Genomic DNA, 20608 nt, shown 5'->3' on the forward strand with positions numbered 1-20608 from the left:
TAGAGACCCTGCAGCACTGGTGACCACTGATGTACAGAAAGATAGGGAGAGAGAGGAGAATAGAGACCCTGCAGCACTGGTGACCACTGATGTACAGAGAGATAGGGAGAGAGAGGAGAGTAGAGACCCTGCAGCACTGGTGACCACTGATGTACAGAGAGATAGGGAGAGAGAGGAGAGTAGAGACCCTGCAGCACTGGTGACCACTGATGTACAGAGAGATAGGGAGAGAGGAGAGTAGAGACCCTGCAGCACTGGTGACCACTGATGTACAGAGAGATAGGGAGAGAGAGGAGAGTAGAGACCCTGCAGCACTGGTGACCACTGATGTACAGAGAGATAGGGAGAGAGGAGAGTAGAGACCCTGCAGCACTGGTGACCACTGATGTACAGAGAGATAGGGAGAGAGAGGAGAGTAGAGACCCTGCAGCACTGGTGACCACTGATGTACAGAGAGATAGGGAGAGAGGAGAGTAGAGACCCTGCAGCACTGGTGACCACTGATGTACAGAGAGATAGGGAGAGAGAGGAGAGTAGAGACCCTGCAGCACTGGTGACCACTGATGTACAGAGAGATAGGGAGAGAGAGGAGAGTAGAGACCCTGCAGCACTGGTGATCACTGATGTACAGAGAGATAGGGAGAGAGGAGAGTAGAGACCCTGCAGCACTGGTGACCACTGATGTACAGAGAGATAGGGAGAGAGAGGAGAGTAGAGAGCCTGCAGCACTGGTGACCACTGATGTACAGAGAGATAGGGGGAGAGAGGAGAGTAGAGACCCTGCAGCACTGGTGACCACTGATGTACAGAGAGATAGGGAGAGAGAGGAGAGTAGAGAGCCTGCAGCACTGGTGACCACTGATGTACAGAGAGATAGGGGGAGAGAGGAGAGTAGAGACCCTGCAGCACTGGTGACCACTGATGTACAGAGAGATAGGGAGAGAGGAGAGTAGAGAGCCTGCAGCACTGGTGACCACTGATGTACAGAGAGATAGGGGGAGAGAGAGGAGAGTAGAGACCCTGCAGCACTGGTGACCACTGATGTACAGGAGATAGGGAGAGAGAGGAGAGTAGAGACCCTGCAGCACTGGTGACCACTGATGTACAGAGAGATAGGGAGAGAGAGGAGAGTAGAGACCCTGCAGCACTGGTGACCACTGATGTACAGAGAGATAGGGAGAGAGAGGAGAGTAGAGACCCTGCAGCACTGGTGACCACTGATGTACAGAGAGATAGGGAGAGAGAGGAGAGTAGAGACCCTGCAGCACTGGTGACCACTGATGTACAGAGAGATAGGGAGAGAGAGGAGAGTAGAGACCCTGCAGCACTGGTGACCACTGATGTACAGAGAGATAGGGAGAGAGGAGAGTAGAGACCCTGCAGCACTGGTGACCACTGATGTACAGAGAGATAGGGAGAGAGAGGAGAGTAGAGAGCCTGCAGCACTGGTGACCACTGATGTACAGAGAGATAGAGGGAGAGAGGAGAGTAGAGACCCTGCAGCACTGGTGACCACTGATGTACAGAGAGATAGGGAGAGAGAGGAGAGTAGAGACCCTGCAGCACTGGTGATCACTGATGTACAGAGAGATAGGGGGAGAGAGGAGAGTAGAGACCCTGCAGCACTGGTGACCACTGATGTACAGAGAGATAAGGAGAGAGGAGAGAAGAGAGCCTGCAGCACTGGTGACCACTGATGTACAGAGAGATAGGGGGAGAGAGAGGAGAGTAGAGAGCCTGCAGCACTGGTGACCACTGATGTACAGAGAGATAGGGGGAGAGAGAGGAGAGTAGAGACCCTGCAGCACTGGTGACCACTGATGTGCAGAGAGATAGGGAGAGAGAGGAGAGTAGAGACCCTGCAGCACTGGTGACCACTGATGTACAGGAGATAGGGAGAGAGAGGAGAGTAGAGACCCTGCAGCACTGGTGACCACTGATGTACAGAGAGATAGGGAGAGAGAGGAGAGTAGAGACCCTGCAGCACTGGTGACCACTGATGTACAGAGAGATAGGGAGAGAGAGGAGAATAGAGACCCTGCAGCACTGGTGACCACTGTACAGAGAGATAGGGAGAGAGGAGAGTAGAGACCCTGCAGCACTGGTGACCACTGATGTACAGAGAGATAGGGAGAGAGGAGAGTAGAGACCCTGCAGCACTGGTGACCACTGATGTACAGAGAGATAGGGGGAGAGAGGAGAGTAGAGACCCTGCAGCACTGGTGACCACTGATGTACAGAGAGATAGGGAGAGAGAGGAGAATAGAGACCCTGCAGCACTGGTGACCACTGATGTACAGAGAGATAGGGAGAGAGAGGAGAGTAGAGACCCTGCAGCACTGGTGACCACTGATGTACAGAGAGATAGGGAGAGAGAGAGGAGAGTAGAGACCCTGCAGCACTGGTGACCACTGATGTACAGAGAGATAGGGGGAGAGAGGAGAGTAGAGACCCTGCAGCACTGGTGACCACTGATGTACAGAGAGATAGGGAGAGAGAGAGGAGAGTAGAGACCCTGCAGCACTGGTGACCACTGATGTACAGAGAGATAGGGAGAGAGGAGAGTAGAGACCCTGCAGCACTGGTGACCACTGATGTACAGAGAGATAGGGAGAGAGAGGAGAGTAGAGACCCTGCAGCACTGGTGACCACTGATGTACAGAGAGATAGGGAGAGAGGAGAGTAGAGACCCTGCAGCACTGGTGACCACTGATGTACAGAGAGATAGGGAGAGAGAGGAGAGTAGAGACCCTGCAGCACTGGTGACCACTGATGTACAGAGAGATAGGGAGAGAGGAGAGTAGAGACCCTGCAGCACTGGTGACCACTGATGTACAGAGAGATAGGGAGAGAGAGGAGAGTAGAGACCCTGCAGCACTGGTGACCACTGATGTACAGAGAGATAGGGAGAGAGAGGAGAGTAGAGACCCTGCAGCACTGGTGATCACTGATGTACAGAGAGATAGGGAGAGAGGAGAGTAGAGAGCCTGCAGCACTGGTGACCACTGATGTACAGAGAGATAGGGGGAGAGAGGAGAGTAGAGAGCCTGCAGCACTGGTGACCACTGATGTACAGAGAGATAGGGGGAGAGAGGAGAGTAGAGACCCTGCAGCACTGGTGACCACTGATGTACAGAGAGATAGGGAGAGAGGAGAGTAGAGAGCCTGCAGCACTGGTGACCACTGATGTACAGAGAGATAGGGGGAGAGAGAGGAGAGTAGAGACCCTGCAGCACTGGTGACCACTGATGTACAGAGAGATAGGGAGGGAGAGGAGAGTAGAGAGCCTGCAGCACTGGTGACCACTGATGTGCAGGAGATAGGGAGAGGAGTAGAGTAGAGACCCTGCAGCACTGGTGACCACTGATGTACAGAGAGATAGGGAGAGAGGAGAGTAGAGACCCTGCAGCTTTGCCTGACCATTTTGTTTCCATCCCCCCCCCAACCCCCAAGTGAGAACCAGGTGCTTGAACTTGCACCTTGAACCTGGTCATGTGTGCTTTGTACTGCATATATTCCCACCCATCCCCTTCAGTTCTATCTGAAATAAATTGTCCTGAGTTGTTCAAGATTCTCCAGTCCAGGAATCTTCTGTTTTCACTACTCCTAAGAATAAACTATTAGTCCTCTGCTGGAATGAGAAAGAGGCAGTTGAACACAATTGTAAGTGATAGTGAGGCATGCAAAAGACTTCCCAATTCCCTTTAGAATTCCACCCAAGTTTGTACTTATTCCCACTTTTAATATTTCCATAAGCACCAAATCATTAAGCTTTATGGAAACGTTAGTGTAAATAAAATTCATTCCTGACATAGGCAGTTTAGGAGTCAGCTTATCTGTGTCTAGAAGATGTTAGTGGCAGCACTGTGGCATGACTGTCATCAGCATGGTGCACTGGTGCCTAATACAGTGCCTGGTGCAGAGTAAGCATCTAGCAAACACTGTCAGAAAAAATATGTTTAGGAGACAATTAATTGAGCTGTAAAGGAAATAGCTCAGAGCAAATAGTAAATACTCAAAATTTATATTATTATTGATGACTGTAGTAAATATTTCTTTAAAATTACTGATAAATATGGAAGAGTATGCATTTCTCCCTTTGTTTTTGTCATATTTAGCATTATGAAAGATGGAGGGGAAGATAAAAAAAGAAAGAAATTGAGTTCTAATCTAAAAGTTGGTAGTACTTTTGCTAAATCGCTTCCTATCATCTATCCTTATGAAGTTAGTAACAACGCCCTGATCCTTTATGGTTCATTTTCAGAGACTTATTGATGTTTAAAAAAGGAAAGTAAGAAAGAAAGAAAGATCAAATAACACTTTTAAAATACTTTTGAGACCTGGGGAGATTGTATAGTGGTTATGCAAACAACTTTTGTGCCTGAGACTCCAAGGTTAAAAAAATGAATATTAACTTTTAAAAAATTTTTATTTATAAAAAGGAAACACTGACAAAAACCATAGGATAAGAGGGGTATAACTCCCACACAATTCCCACCCCCAGAACTCCGTATCCCATCCCCTCCCCTGATAGCTTTCCTATTCTTTATCCCTCTGGGAGTATAGACCCAGGGTCACTATGGGGTGCATAGTGACCCTGGGTCACTAGGTGAAGGTCTGACTTCTGTAATTGCTTCCTCGCTGAACATGGATGTTGACAGGTTGATCCATTGTCCCAGGCTGTCTCTCTCTCAGTGGAGCTTGAAACAGTCATGTTAAGTGAGATAAGTCAGAAGCAGAAGGATGAATATGGGATGATCTCACTCATAGAGTGAAGTTGTAAAACAAGATCAGAAGGGAAAACACTAAGCAGAACTTGGACTGGAGTTGATGTCTTGCACCAAAGTAAAAGACTCTGGGGTGGGTGGGGGTGGAGAGTACAGGTCCTGGTACAGGGTGGTAGAGGACCTAGTGGGGTTGTAGCATTGTGTGGAAAACTAAGAAGTGTGATGCATGTACAAACTATTGTATTTACTGTCAATTGTAAAACATTAATCCCCAAATAAAGATATATTTTTAAAAGGATTCTGGGGGAGGGGAGTGGAGGGGAGGGTTCAGGTCCTGGAACATGATGGCAGAGGAGGACCTAGTGGGGGTTGAATAGTTATGTGGAAACTGGGAAATGTTATGCATGTACAAACTATTGTATTTTCCTGTTGACTATAAGCCATTCATCACTCAATAAAGAATTTTTTAAATTAACTTTTAAATAAATGTGTGTCCGTGTTGTTCCTGTTACAGAGAGAAGAAACACTCCCTTGTAGACACTTGTAGGAGAATAGAGGGTCTACGGGTTTGCAGCCTGCATGATAGCTCTCAGTACCACAATACTGATGTTTGCGCCAGTCTCTCTCCAGAAGGTAGGAATTATGTTCTCTTTCTGTTACCTGATCACTTAAAGTTAATTTTCATGTCTGTGCATTTATTTTGTATGACATATGAAAAATGTTTGACATATGTAGATTACAGTGTGTGGGTCCGGAGACAGCTTTCCCAGTGGAGTGTACATTTTACCATGTCAAGGACCTGGGTTTCAGCCCCTACTCACCACAGGGAAGCACCTTACAAAGGTGAGACTTCACAAATGGTGGAGTAGTGCTATGGTGTCTGCTTCCTCTGCCCCCCACCCACAGAGGTCCAGAAAAAAAAAAGTTATCCAGGAAAGGAAAGGTATAACTACAAGGGTGCAATGCACTGGTAAAGTCTTGATATTAAAAATAAAGAAATAAATCCAGTTTTCAAATTGTGAAACACATTGAGTTTTTAAAATATTTCCAGGTCTGTTAAAAATAAATTACTTGGATAGTGTATTGTTCCATTAAGGATTTGACCCAAATTTGAATCCAGCCCCTACCACAATGAAGGAAGTTTTAATGCTGTTCTCTCTCTCTCTCTCCTCTTTCTGTGTGTGTGTGTGTGTGTGTGTGTCTGTCTGTCTGTCTGTATCACACATGCATGTGTGTGTGTGTCTATCTGTCTGTATCACACATGCGTGCGTGTGTGTCTGTCTCATGTGTGTGTATGTGTGCGTGTTCGTGTGTGTGTGTAACTCTATCTTTAAAAATATATGCACTGGGTCCAAGTGGAAGCTCATCTGTTAGAGTACACTCGTTCCATTTCAAGCCTCTGGTTCCTACCTGCAGGAAGGGAAGCTTCACACGCTAAAGCTTTCTGTGTCTTTTGGGGTCAGCAAAATAGTTCACTTGGATAATATGCTGTTTTGCCATGCATGCAACACTGGTTTGAGCCCAGCCTCCACTGAATTGGAGGAAACTTCAATGCTGTGGTGTTTTTCTCTCTCTCTCTCCCTCTGATCCCCCACCTTTCTAATAATATTAGCCCAGAGTGATGAAATTCTGGTGACAGCAAACAAAAATCTATTTTAAAATTAATATCCTTATTATAAGAGAAAAAAAGGATGACAACACAGAATTATAGTAATCTTGACATCTTGGCACATCTTTATATTTTATATTGATTTTCTAATTTATTAGTATATATGTCAACAGATTACTGTATATCACATACATATGGTATTATGATACATAACAAATATGTTATGATTATGACTGAGAAATAAGATATAGACGCTCTTTGGTGGGATTCTTTTGTTTAGCAGTTTATTGTGACCTTTATCCACATTTGTATGTATCATTGCCAGTGCCATTTTTGATGGTTGTGTAGTAGTCCAGTTACAGGTGGTGACAAGTGATAAAACCACTCTTTAGCTACTTAATGTTTGGAATTTTTTCCAGTTTTTCTCATTTGGTAACATGACTGCAGTGGACACCTTTGTATTCATGTTTAATTATTTTTTGATAATACTTGGGCAGCCTCCAGGAATAAATGTTTTCGTATTTTAGTGACTAAGTATTCTCTCTGGCAAAAGGAGTCCGTGGCTTATAGCATAAGGAAACACTATCAGTTACCTCATGTGTTATTCATCCCAATTAATACCATCTCTAGCAACATGCCAGTCTTGGAAATAAGAATTATTTAACTACATAACCTTTTTGAAGACCATCTATCAGAGAAATATGAATAGTTGGAGAGGTTGTGCATGTTTATGGGCAGAGGAAATATGGGTATTCTCTGTACTTTCAGCTCAGCTTTCCTATAAAATTGAAGCAGCTTAAAAATAACAATAAAATCTACTAAGGAAAAGCAAAGGAAAGGATAGCTCACTTGGTGGTGTACACACCTTATCATGTGTGACGTTCAAGTGCTGGCAACACAAAGAAGCACCATGTAGAGTGCTCAGGGAGCTCCATGGATTGTGGGTTACTGTTATGGTATCTCCCTTTCTCGTGTGTGTGTTTTGTCATTAAAGTTTGGGGCTCCAGAAGGTCGGGCTAGCTTCACGGTGGTGAACAGAGACTCAAGGACACACGGCTGGGCCGGGAAGCTGTGTTTCTTTATTCACGAACAACGATTCATAAACTAACCCAAACTAATCACCACACAGATCTCTCCTGCATCCTTCTCCTCTGGCGGTTCCGCCAGAACTCTCGAACTACCGTAGCATAAGGGGCGGGGAGAAAGAGAGGTGCGAAACTAGCAAGGGCCAAACCAATTCTCCTGGGGGGGGGGGGGAGAGACCAAAACCAATGTGAAGCATACAACAGTGTGTGTGTGTGTTAAACAGCTGAAACAGAGAAGCTACTCAGTGGCATAGTGCATTTGTAAGATCCTGACTTGTTTTCCTGGCACCATTTAAAAAGAAAAAGAAAAAAGAAATAAAAGAAGGGAAAATATTTCTAATGCAAAGAACATCTTAAATTTCATTGTATGGATTTGCATTTAAACTTACACAAAAACACACATAAAAATTGACATCTGGGGAGTCAGGCGGTAGCAGCGGGTTGAGCGCACGTGGTGCAAAGCGCAAAGACTGGTGTGAGGATCCAGGTTCAAGCCCCTGGCTCCCCACCTGTAGGGGAGTCGCTTCACAAGCGGTGAAGCAGGTCTGCAGGTGTCTATCTTTCTCTCCCCCCTCTGTCTTCCCCTCGTCTCTTCATTTCTCTCTGTCCTATCCAACAATGACGACATCAACAACAATAACTACAACAAGGGCAACAAAAGGGAAAAATAAATACTAAAAAAATAATGATAATAAAAAATTGACATCTGTCAACATCCCACTGAGTACTTTGAGTGCTAGCTTATGGTAAAGTCTTAAAAATGGAATTCATTTGTCAAAGGATAGAGATGTGAAAAGGGTCTTTGAGTTTGCATTTATTTAGTCAGTGTATATGAGTACTTCTCTAGCACAGAGTGAAACATGAACTAGACATGGTGGGTTGCACCAAAGCAAAGGACTCTGGGGAGGAGCAAAGGGTGGCGAGGGAGAAAGCTTTGGAGGCCTGCTGTATAACTAAATTGTATGCCTATGTCAGTAATTGCGCTTAAAGCAGTAACCCCAGGAGCCGGGCTGTAGAGCAGCGGGTTAAGCTCAGGTGGCGCGAAGCACAAGGACCGGCATAAGGATCCCGGTTCGAACCCCGGCTCCCCACCTGCAGGGGAGTCGCTTTACACGCGGTGAAGCAGGTCTGCAGGTGTCTATCTTTCTCTCCTCCTCTCTGTCTTCCCCTCCTCTCTCCATTTCTCTCTGTCCTATCCAACAATGACAACAACAATAATAACTACAACAATAAAAACAACAAGGGCAACAAAAGGGAATAAATAAAATAAATATTTATTTAAAAAAAGCAGTAACCCTGCAATAAAAATAAAAAGGACTTCATGACCTTTTTATTTGGTATAAATGTATGTATCTGAAGTAGGAAACATGTTATGGGAATCTTTTTCTATCTTTTTTTTTTTTTTTTTTCCTCCTCCAGGGTTATTGCTGGGCTCTGTGCCTGCACCATGAATCCACTGCTCCTGGAGGCCATTTTTCTTTCCCCCTTTTGTTGCCCTTGTAGCTTCGTTGTGGTTATTATTGCCCTTGTTGACGCAACTCGTTGTTGGATAGGACAGAGAGAAATGAAGAGAGGAGGGGAAGACAGAGAGGAGGAGAGAAAGACAGACACCTGCAGACCTGCTTCACCACCTGTGAAGTGACTCCCCTGCAGGTGGGGAGCCGGGGGCTCGAACCGGGATCCTTACGCCAGTTCCTGCGCTTTGCGCCACATGCGCTTAACCCACTGCGCCACCGCCCGACCCCCTCTTACTTTCTTTTTATCATTTTTATTAGTGATTTGAAATTAATCAACAAAATAAGATAATAGGAATATAATTCCACACCATTCTCACCACCAGAGTTCTGTGTCCCCATCCAACTCCAGCAGAAACTGCAGTAGTTCCCCCAGGTCACAGGGCTGACTATCTTATGTCGATCTATCTAATCCCACTTTTATTCATTTCAATGGTGCTACCTTTAACTCCTTTCTACGTCATGCCTGTGTCTATTACTCCTTCCTTTTTCCGCTTCCCTCTCGGATAAGCAAAACAGTGCCTCCCTTCCTCTGGCGTGTTCCAAACTTTCTTCCCTCTCAATAATGGTATAAAAACAAAGATCCCTGGATTTTAAAGAGAATGGGGAAGGTTCCTTGATGTCTTCGAGTTTAAGAAGGCAATAGATAATTGTTGTTATTATAACCAGGCTACTTGAGAACTTGGGTTACTTTGAAAGTCCCATGGCTAGAATTTACTATATTTGACCTTACCATGATTTATGTCATTTTGTGCTATCTTCAAATAATTATATCTTAGATACCGACAGGGCCAGTTGATTCCGATTAACCTGATCTAAGATTGTAGATAACTTAGTATTTTTTTTAAATTCTTTTTTAAACAATTTTAACAATTTAACAATGTAAGCTCAGTGTCAGAATTCAATCGGTTTTACCAATGTGAAACATTAAGTGCTTAGACTAACAGAATATATACTCACAACGGAAATCTAGACATTTAAAGAGCTCAAGACATTCAATCTATTTTTTCCCTGACATACTGAATAAATAGTGATTTATAAGATTACAAGTTGATAAGAATATGGTTTAACACCATTCCCAACCTCTAGGACTTTACTTGGATTTCTTGATGCTTCTCTTGATCCCCTAACTTGTGCTACTGCCTCTGCTGACCTCAGCGAGATCAATGCAAGCAGTGCCATCATGCCACATTTCATGCCAGCTTGTATCCAGAGACGGCAAGCCTGAGATGGAACCTTCCAACTCCACTAGTCTGCTACCAGGTTGCAGACACTACTGTGATTCCCTGGGCAGATGACCTCACCAGTGTGTCCCAAAGTCTCACCTCTCCAGAGCCCTACCCCACTAGGGAAAGATAGAAACAGGCAAGTAGTATGGGTTGACCGGCTAATGCCCATGTCCAGTGGAGAAACAAATACAGAAGCCAGAACTTCTGTATTCTGCACCCCAGAAAGAATTTTGGACCACACTCCCAGAGGGATAAGTAATAGGGGAGTTTCCAAGTTAGTTAGGAGCTTATTTTTCTACAAAGACCCAGTGGCTAGAATTTACTGTAACCGAGGCCAGGTGGTAGCACATGTGGTTGAATACACACATCATAATGTGCAAAGACCTGGGTTCAAGCCCCCAGTCCCCACCTGCAGGGGGGAAACTTCACAAGCAGTGGAATAGTCCTTTAGATGTCTCTCTCTCTCCCTCTATCATTTCCCTTCTCAGTATCACTCTGTCCTATCAAATAAATGATTACATAAAATTAGAGAAAAAGGAAAAAAGATATATTAAACAAGAGAATTTACTGTAGCATACTTGACCTTACTACACTTTATGTAATTTAAGGATATTTATTAATAGCAATATCTTAGACATAGCAGGACCAAATTATTTTTATCTATCTGGCTTAAGGTTGTATGTAACTTAGATATTTTAGAGGAAAAAATATTTTTATTTTAGAGTTGCTCTAGCAATCTAAGCCCAGTGACAAACTTCAAACATTAAATAGATTATATATATATGTATATATATATATATTCGGAACTAAAATCTAGGCAGTTAAATAACTTGAATTATTAAATCTTTTCTTCTGACATATTGATTTAATAGATTGTAAAATAATAGAAGTATAGTTTCATACCATTTCCACCACCAAAGGTCTATCCCCACCACAATAACCTCACTACGATAACACCCATGGTTCTCCCACAATCTCAGGTATGGGTTGACTTTTTTTTTCTCAAGTTTATGTGTCAATTCTCTATAATCCATAATGTCCTTTATTTACCTCCTTACTTCACTGAACAGAATCTCCAGTTCCATCCAATTTATCCCAAAGGATATAATAGCTTTTTTATTGCTGAGTAATAATCCATTGAGCATATGTCCTATAATTTTTTAATAAGACACCTACAGCATGGCTTCACTGCTGTGAAAACATTCTCCCTACAGGTGGGGACAGGGAGCAGGAACATTGGTCTTTACATATTATAACATGTACACTCCACTGGGTACATCACTGCCCAGTCCCTTGTAGTAGGATCTTGATTTTTTATCTATTTGATTACTGTTGGTTAATCTTCCTAGATTTTATTTGGACTTGGCATTTTTTTTCACTAATTCATCTGTCTGTTGCAAATTTTTCTTGGGGTCCTTAATGGTTTCCCTTAATAGATAAGAATCAGAATTATATTATGAACATGGGGGCTGGGGACAGTGTTACTTTATGCCAAAACTATGTGGTGCTCTGGTAAAATTGCGTGTGTATGTGTGTGTGTGTGTGTGAGAGAGAGAGAGAGAGAGAGATCTTAACTTTGTAAGTCATATAAATTAAAATTAAATTTTTCCCAATTTTTATGTTTTGCTATGATGGTCTTTTATTTGTTTTATGTTCACTATTTTTGCCAAGTAAAGCTAACATTCTAATGAAGTTAGATTTATAATCTTCTTTGTTAATTCTGTTTTTAATATATGCCTATACATTGTCTTTAAAAAGAATTTATGTAAAGTTTGAAGCATGGAAAATTTGACAAAGAGAATAATGACTCTCATCTGGCTTCATAATTAAGACTCATGACTTACTTAGCTTCAGTTATACCTTCTGTATTATTTTGAAGCAAATTCAAATAATGAATCATTACATATTTTTAATACATCAGTGCATACAATGAATTGTTTTCAGAAGAAGAAAGTTTGCACTGGAGAGACAGAATAGTGGTTATGCAAAAGACTGAGGGTCCAGAGTGCCAAGTTCAAACTCCAGCACCATGATAAGGCAGAGAGCTAAGTCGTGTTCTGGTCTCTGTATCTTTCTCTATGTATCTCTTTCATTAAAATAAATAAAACATTTATTAAAAGTTAAAGAAAAAGATTTTACCGTGCACAGGCCCCAGTTGAAGCCCCCAGTCGGTCCCCACCTGCAGGAGGAAAGCTTTGCGCGTGGTAAAGCAGGGCTTCAGATGTCTCTCTGTCTCTCTCCCTCTCTGTCTCCCCCTACCCTCTCGATTTCTGGCTGTCTCTATCCAATAAATAAAGATATTAAGGGTGTGGGTATATAGCATAATGGTTATGCAAAGAGACTCTCATGCCTGAGGCTCCAAAGTCCCAGGTTCAAGCCCCTGCACCACCATAAGCCAGAGCTGATTAGTGCTCTGGTAAAAATAATAATAATAATAAGACATTAAAAAACAAAAAAAAAGATTAAATATAAGTACCATAAATGATGTATTTCTGTGTGTGTTTTTTTTTTTTGAGAAGCAACGCTGTATTTATATTTTCTTCTAACAAGTTATGTAGGTAGTCCTGACTCATTGGATTTTTTTTTCAGGAGTAATTCAGTTCTATTTTTTAATTATTTTTTTATTGAAGGAGTGTTGATTCAAGGGTACCATTTCATATCTCCTCAAAATATGTTCTAACTCACTGCACCCACCAGTGATGTGCCTGTTCCCTCCAGTCGCACGTTTTAGGCCTCTGCTGTCCTGCCACAGCTCCCTCCAACCTCTGCCCTTCATGACCCCAGGTCTAGGGATATAGGGCCAGGGTGTGTACATGTGCCCCCTGTCTGTTCGCTTGCTTTGTTTCCCAAATTTCACATGTGAGTGAGATTATCTGGCATTGGTGTTTTTCGTTCTGACTTGCTTCACTTAACATCATCTCCTCCACTTCTACCCACTTAATGGATTTAATTGTTTCTTCAAACTGAATAGTATTCCATAGGGGGTATGTACCACAACTTCCTTATTCACTAACTTATTGCAAGGCATTTGGGTAGTTTCTAAATCCTGGCTATTGTAATAGTGCTTTTATCTCTGCAACGTTGGCAGCATGTTGATTCTGGCTTTTAGTTTTTATTTATTTTAGTTATTATTTCTTTTGACCAAAGCATTGCTTAGTAGTGATTTATGTTAGTGCTAGGGATTGAACTTGTAAACTTTATAGTCTCATGCATAAGAAGTCTTTTGTATAACCGTTGTGCTATTTCCCCAACTGACCTTTTTTAATATAGACCATCCTAACAGGTATGAGGTGGTATCTTGATTGCATTCTCTGTTATAACCTTAATTTGCATTTCCCTGATAAATGAAATTGAGTGGTTTTTGTTTTATTTTCTGCCTGCCATTTATGAATCCTCTTTTGTCAAGTGTTTGTTCAGTTAAAAATGTCACCCCATTGTTAATGGGGTGGCTTATTATTTTAAATGTAAGGCATTCTTTGTATTTCTTGGGAATTAGTCCTTTATCTCATATGTGTAGTGATTATTTTCTCCCACTCAGTAGAATATCATTTTTAAGTACAATTCTTTGTTGTTGTTATGCAGAAGCTTTTCAGTTTGATGTAGTCCCATCTATTTATTGGACTGTCAGAAAAGTTATGACTCATTTTTGCATAGGAAAAAAAAAAAAAGCAAAATACACCATGACTTTTTAAATTTTTATTAGTGACTTAATAATGATCAACAAGATTGTGGGATAAGAGGGGTCCAATTCCATGCCACCAGAGTTCTGTATCCTATCCCCTTCATTGGAAGGTTAGCTATTCTTTCTCCCTCTGGGGATATGGACTAAAGATCTTTATGGGGTTCAAAAGGTGGGAAGTCTGACTTCTGTAATTGCTTCTCCATTGGACATGGGCATTGACAGGTCTATCTATACCCTCAGCCTGTTTTTATCTTTCCCTAGTTGGATAGGGCTCTAGGGGTGGGGGGACATCCAGGACACATTGGTGAGGTCATCTGCCCAGGGAAGTCAGGTTGGCATCATGGTAGCATCAGCAAGTTGGTGGCTGAAAAGCACTAAGATAAAAGCAGAACAAATTGTCTAATAATCAGGAACCTAAAGGTAAGAATATAGCAGATGAGTTTGGGGTCTTCATATTGGAAGAAGCTAGGAAGTCTATTTTAGGTAGATTTCAAGGGACCCATGACTTTACTAATTTTCACCTGAGCCCAATAGCTAGCATGCAAGTGTGCTAGAAGTATTATCTGGTAAACTGGTGCAAGAGTTTGGAAAAGGACTAGAAAACTGGATCAGGGCAGAGAGTAGCTCCCAAATATGGGAAAAGTATATAAATACTGCTAACTGTAACCCCCCTCAATCTGATGTAGGGTCCATGTCTATTCATATTTAGCACAGGAGCTTGTGTAACCTCTGCATTCCTGTCAGAGAAATACAAATAAAGACAACAGTGAGGTACCACCTCACCCCTGTGAGAATGTCATGCATCAGAAACAACAGTAACAAGTACTGGAGAGGTTGCGGGGACAAAGGAACCCTGCTGCACTGCAGGTGGGAATATAAGTTGTTTCAACCTCTGTGGAGAGCAGTCTGGAGAACCCTCACAAGGCTAGAAATGGACCTTCTTTATGACCCAGTAACTCCTCTCCTAGGGATATATCCTGAAGAGTCAAGCATGCCTATCCAAAAAGCTATGTGTACACCTATGCTCATAGCAGCACAATTCGTTATAGACAGAAACTGGAAACAACTCAGGCGTCCAACAATAAGTAAGTGGCTGAAAAAATTGTGGTATATATACATACAATGGAATACTACTCAGCCATTAAGAATAATGATTCCACCTTCTTCAGCTCATCTTACAAGGAATTATGTTAAGGAAGATAAGCCAGAAAGAGAAAGATGAGTATGGATGATTCCACTCATAAACAGAAGTCGAAAAGAACAGAAAGGGAAATGCAAAGCAGAATTTGACTGAGTTTGGAGTATTGCACCAAAGTAAAAAACTGTAGGTGGAAGGGATGGCAAATTTTCAGGGGTGAGTGTAGGGACACTTTGGTGGTGAGAATGGTGTTAGTATACACTCCTATTAACTTGTAGTCTTATAAATCATTATTTATCTGATTATATATTCCTTTAAGCACGTAAGGTTTCAAATTAATAAACTGACTTCTTACACTGGGTTTAAATTTTTAATGCATTTGTTTATTTATTTATTTATTTTAAAATATAAGCTTCCACTTTTTAATTTTTTTAATTATCTTTATTTACTGGATAGAGACAGTCAGAAATCAAGAGGAAGGTAGGGGAAGATAGAGAGGGGAGACAGAGACAGAGACACCTGCAGCCCTGCTTCACCACTCGTAAAGCTTTTCCCCTGCAGGTGAAGATCAGGGCCTTGAACACAGGTCCTTGTGCACCATAATGTGTGTGCTTACCCAAATGTGTCACCACTAGGCCCCTGTTAATGCATTTCTTTTTTTTATTTATCTTTATTTATAAAAAGGAAACACTGACAAAACCATAGGAAAGAGGGGTACAATCCACACAATTCCCACCACCAGAACTCCATATCCCATCCCCTCTCCTGATAGCTTTCCTATTCTTTGTCCCTCAGGGAGTATGGACCCAGGGTCATTATGGGGTGCAGAAGGTGGAAGGTTTGGCTTCTGTAATTGCTTCCCCACTGAACATGGGCGTTGGCAGGTCAATCCATAATCCCAACCATCTCTCTCTGTTGATGCATTTCTAATGATTACTTTTAAAAAAACATTAAATCATCTATAATCTTAGACCAGGGAGACCAGAAGCAACCAGTCTAGTCAGTATATAAGATATAGTTATTTGTAAATAGCATTAAATGACATAAATCATGGTAAGGTCTTATATGGTACAGTAAATCCTAACCTAAATTCCTAAATGGGATTTCCAAAGTAAACCAAGTTCCCAAAAGACTTGGTTATGTAGTAATCATCTATTGCCTTCTTAAACTCTAAGACAGCAAGGAGCCTTCCTCAGTCTCTATAAAATCCATACTTCTCCCAGTCCTTGATCTTCTGGGGTTTTGCTCGTTATCCTTCCTGCTTCTCTTGATCCCCACCATTTGATACTGAATCAGCTGATCTCAGCCAGTTAATGCAACCAGTGCCACCTCGGCGTGTTTCACTTTGGACTGTGTCCAGAGATGCCAGGCCTGTGATGTCAGCTCTCCAGCTCCAATACTCGGGTGAGACCTTTCCTAGCTCATAAGACTCCTGAATTCCATCTTGGGTGGCTCACTTCGTAAAGAAGTTACAGAACCTAGATATAGACCAGGGACTATGGGATAGGGCACATGTGCACATGTATCCATAAGTTAAGGGAAAACATAAACCTTACAGTAAAAGTGTGTAATAATCTAGTCTGGACTCAGCGCAGCAAGTAGACCTAAAAAAAAAAGATACCATAAAGTACTTAATCAAATATTTTCTACTTAGACCTAGATACCCTCCTCACCTACTTCCTAGTTCACCACCCTCAATCACTCTTAAGTCCAAACCTGTCAGATAAAGTAAGGATAACAAAAGCTGGGTAAGGGGGCAGGGGGCACACCAGGTTAAGCGCACATAGTACGAAGTGCAAGGACCTGCATAAGGATCCCAGTTCGAGCCCCTGACTCCCACCTGCAGGGGGATTGCCTCACAAGTAGTAAAGCAGGTCTGCAGGTCTCTCTCTTTCTCTCTCTCTCTCTCTCTCTCTCTCTCTGTTTCTCGCTCTCTTTTACCAGAGCACTGTTCAGCTCTGGCTTACAGTGGTGCGGGGATTGAACCTGGGACATTGGAGCCTCAGGCATGAGAGTCTGTTTGCATAACCACTATGCTGTCTACCCTCTATCTTTCTCCTTCTCTATTTTTCCCTCCTTGCTCAATTTCTCTCTGTCCTATCCAAAAAATAGCAAAAAATGGCTACAGGTGCAAAAAAAAAAAAAAAAAAACCTGGATAAGAACAAGAGACCAGCACACTTAAATGATGACCCTTCTGGTTACTACCAGACCACCCCATTATTTAGGGCCCTAGTCAGAGAATCTTGGGATTCCCATATAGATATGATGGTCCTAGACCTCTAACAAATCCCCCTCTCCACCACTACTGGTCATCTCCATCAGGAACAACATCATAAACTCTCTTGTGGGCCTCTACAGGACCTTGCCCTCAATGTAGAACAATGGTAGAAACTACCTCACTCTCTAAAGGAAGGCTGGGTCAACATACTCTGCCACTCTAGGAAGATGAGTCCTGAAATGAGTGCAGCCTAGAATGTTTCTAGCTGTGACAAGGGCTACAAGCTCAGATCATCATGACTTTTAAACAACCCAGTATTTTTCCTTATGTCTATCTTGCTGGTGGAGGTAGACTCCAACTACTTAGCTAAAAACAATATCATGAAGTGTTTTGCCCATTTTTTCTTTTATGTATTTTATAGTATCAGACTTAACCTCTGAGCCTTTGAGTTAACTTGAGTGTGATCATGGCGTGAAATTGTGATCCTGTTGCATCCTTTTACATGTGGTTATCAAGTTTTCCCCAACACTGGTGAAGAGACTATCTCCATTTTGTGCACTTGGCTCCTTTAGTAAAGATCATCCACGTATATGAGGTTTTATTTCTGGGCTCTTAATTCGGTTCCTTTGATCTGTATGTCTGCTTTGGTTACAGTAGCACATTGTTTTAATTACTATAATGTTGTAGCATAGCCTGGTTGTCAGGGAATGTGAAATCCTGCATTTCATTCTTTTTTCTAAGAATTGCTTTGGCAATTCTGGGTCTTTTGTGGCTCCAAATAGATTTCATTCTTTGTTCTATTTCTTTACATAATGTCATTGGCATTTGTACTTCAGACCAGAGTACTTCCCAGCTATGCATTATATGGTTCTGGGGATCGAAACTGCAATCTCTTTTAGTGGAAATCCTATGTGCTACCACTGATGCTATCTCTGCCATCACTGGAATGTTTGTAGGAACTACACTGGATCTTTAAGGGTACTTTGGGCAGGTGTTCATTATAACAGTATTAATTCTACTTATCTATGAGCATGGGATATCTTTCGTTTCCTTTAAGAAATTTCAACCCAGAGAGAGAGAAAGAAAGGAAACCAGATGTGGTTCTTATTCAAAAAGGAACAATTCAAAAATAAAGTCTCCAGTAAAAACAGAACAGGCAATATACATATTAAAAGCAGAAAAGGAAAATAAGTCTGAACCTTAGTCATATGTAAATAAAAGTATATATGTTTTATAGTTGAGAGACCTTTGCATTAATGTTTTCAGATCATTTCTTTTATGAAGGAGAAAACAAGAGTAGAGTTGGCTCAAGGTTGTTGAAGGTCAAACAAATAGTTTTATACTTTCCAGTTTTCTCTAAAGAGGTTTAAGAAGAGAATAATTTTAAATTGTACCACTGTTGCCAATAATAACAGTTAAGTAAAGAACTTACTATATACCAGAAAATATACTAAATACTGCTGATCATTCGTCTCATTTTATTTGTCAACTGAAATAATACTGCATTGTAACATCTGTCTTTGTGTAATCTTAACAGTATAGTTCGGAGTAAGAAACATTATCCACTCTGTAGAGTTAAGGAACCTGATTCTAACCTAGGCAGTCTGAGAAGTATAGTCCTCATTCTTAATTACTAGCCTTCAAAAAGGAAGCATATACATGCTATAATCAGTTTTTTTTAATGTGTTTAAATATTGACTAAAATGGACAGAATTCCTAGAAAAGCATGAATAAAGCAAGAGAGGAAGATTTTGACAAGAAATATTATTTTTACATTTCAAGGGGAAAAGCAATAAAGGTTGAACTAAAAACATTCATTGCGTGATTTAACTCTAGCTTATGTCCTGATTTTCAGGAACTACTACATTCCTTACTCATGTTTGCATTTCCAAAAATCATTTTGTTTTTTTCAAGTAAAACATGGCTTATGGGAGCTCTATTAGAAAATTCTAAATTTATCAACTCTTCTCCATTAACATGGCTTTTTTTTTTAAGCATATGAAAGCTTTATATATCCGGCTGTGTGCATTACACAAGGAAGTCCTCAAGCATTTCTGTTATTCAACTATTTTCTATAAAGAAAGCAAAGAGCTCAAAACAGGTTGACTGTTGCCCTAGGTTTTAATGCTTGCTACAGTTGCTATCCAAAATTACACATAAATTAAGCAAAACAAAACAAAAAAATAGAATCGTGGAATAAGAAAGACTTTTAATAAATTTGCAAATTTCATTCTAAATAGCAATCACAATTTTAGTTTAAGTCTTTTCTGGAGTTTTCAAGTAATGATTAGGTAAAATTATAGGTTTCAGGCAAAGTCTCAGGACAGTGTAGCTCCTAGCTAGCCACTTATAAAAATAAATAAAATTAAATAAAATAAAGCACTGTGGAGTATAGTTGAAATACAAGAGGGAATCAAGGGCTATCCAAGGGTTATCTCAGGCATCTAAAACTTAAATGGTAAAATAAATGTTTATCTCCTTCTCTCTCCCCCATACACAGAGAGAAATCTTTGGTAGTTTTCTTTTTTCCTTGACTATTGCTTTATTTTATTTTTATTGCTTTGGGTGTGTTTTTGTTGTTGTTATTATTTTTTGGTTTTTACTTTCTTCTTGAAGGAGCTGTATAAAGAAATTATAACCCCCCCCAAAAAAAAGCAATAATGCCACTACTAAAAATTGTGTTTTAACTGTGTAGAGCACTTATCCAAGAGATATAAGATTAAAAAGAAAGATAATAAATTCCACCTCTCATTTTTATTAGATTTTCATGGAAATTTATGTATGAGAGAAATCTAATTTACTGTGCTTTGCTAAAAATACTTTCCTAGCCTGTGCTTACTGTGTAACATTGTGTACTTTGAATGCTCTATGATAGTCTTGAGTTTGGTTAATTATGCTTTTTCAGACCTCAAAATCTGTTTCTTTATTTATAACTATCCATTCTAATTCTACCATGAAAAATTTGTGATTTAAATTGCTTTAATGACTTTCCTGACCTTTTAAAAAATATATTAATTAAGTGGCTAGTAAAAGGAAAAGAATTAGACAAAAATGTTTGCTTTGCACACCTGGCTTTTGGAATCATAATATTATATTAGTGATAAAAAGTAACTATAGTGATAATCCTTTGATATCCTGAAGAATAACTAGACTTCAGAGACTATTACCATATACCAATCCTATTCTAAAACATGTCTCTATTATTATCCCCTCTTTTAATAATGTTAAATCTTTTTTTTTCTTTTTTAAAATATTTTATTTATTTATTCATGAAGACAGAAGGAGCGAGAGAGAGAAAGAACCAGACGTCACTCTGGTACATGTGCTGCCGGGAATTGAACTCAGGACCTCATGCTTGAGAGTCCAGTGCTTCATCCACTGTGCCACCTCCCAGACCACATAATG

The 20608-nt window shown here is 40.9% G+C and overlaps 1 protein-coding gene across 2 annotated transcripts in view; it reads left to right on the forward strand.

The window, feature by feature from the left end:
* The window catches only part of MBD5 (methyl-CpG binding domain protein 5), a 400595-nt gene that overhangs the window by 248307 nt on the left and 131680 nt on the right, over positions 1-20608 (forward strand). For both annotated transcript variants that reach the window (XM_060178085.1, XM_016187753.2), the window contains one exon: positions 5242-5360. The gene's annotated coding sequence lies outside the window, so the exon portion shown is untranslated. The remainder of the gene's footprint in view (positions 1-5241; positions 5361-20608) is intronic.

Source organism: Erinaceus europaeus, chromosome 18 (genome assembly GCF_950295315.1).
Source record: "Erinaceus europaeus chromosome 18, mEriEur2.1, whole genome shotgun sequence".
NCBI lineage: Eukaryota > Metazoa > Chordata > Mammalia > Eulipotyphla > Erinaceidae > Erinaceus > Erinaceus europaeus.